The sequence below is a fragment of the Capsicum annuum genome, chromosome 11 (assembly GCF_002878395.1).
Source record: "Capsicum annuum cultivar UCD-10X-F1 chromosome 11, UCD10Xv1.1, whole genome shotgun sequence".
In the NCBI taxonomy this organism is placed as follows: domain Eukaryota; kingdom Viridiplantae; phylum Streptophyta; class Magnoliopsida; order Solanales; family Solanaceae; genus Capsicum; species Capsicum annuum.
Genome location: NC_061121.1, coordinates 150,477,973 through 150,478,659, shown reverse-complemented (window position 1 = coordinate 150,478,659; position 687 = coordinate 150,477,973). Strand labels below are relative to the sequence as shown.

At 38.7% G+C, this 687-nt stretch overlaps 1 non-coding gene across 1 annotated transcript; it reads right to left on the bottom strand.

The window, feature by feature from the left end:
• Positions 1-581: 581 nt before the first annotated feature.
• Positions 582-687, bottom strand: LOC124889099. The gene has a single exon (XR_007047716.1). It is a non-coding gene; the product is annotated as a small nucleolar RNA R71 (small nucleolar RNA).

The following is a 687-nucleotide window of genomic DNA, read 5'->3' as shown; positions in this document are numbered from 1 at the left end:
TCAAATTGCATAGTATAGGTGAGCATTATCAAAATAATGTCATTGTCGGGGAGTGAAATTTAGTTTTCACTTATGCGGTACTGATTCTAACTTAGGGAATACCTGTAGTGGTGTATATTTATTTTGGTTGTTGTTTTTGCTTTCTTCTAGGTGATCTTCGTAGAATAAATGGAACCATGAGTGACAATGCTAGTCAAGATGGGTCTTTTGATGGCCCTCTTGATGATGAGGAGCAACTCACTAACGTTGGTCGATCAAGTGCTATCCATATTCAACCTTCTCATGGGAACGGTGTCTTTCATTTTACGAACGTCATGTTGAATAGGCTACAAATAAAGGAAATTTTTAGGGGACAAGCGTATGATGACCCCAACTTACATTTGAAGAACTTCATCAAAGCGTGTGCATCCTTTGATATTGCACACATAACCCAAGAGTCTATACGGCTTTGTTTTTTCCCATTTTTTCTAACGGGAGAGGCGGTATTATGGCATGATCTCTTTTGACCGAGTCAATTATTTCATGGGATGAAATCACCCAGATCTTCCTTGATAGGTATTTCCCACCATCCAAAATGCTCCAATTGCGTGATAAGATTATGAACTTTAGGCAATTGAATGGAGAATCCTTGTATAAAGTATGGGATAAGTTCAAGGGAAAAATCATGCAATGTCCCAACCACGAGGT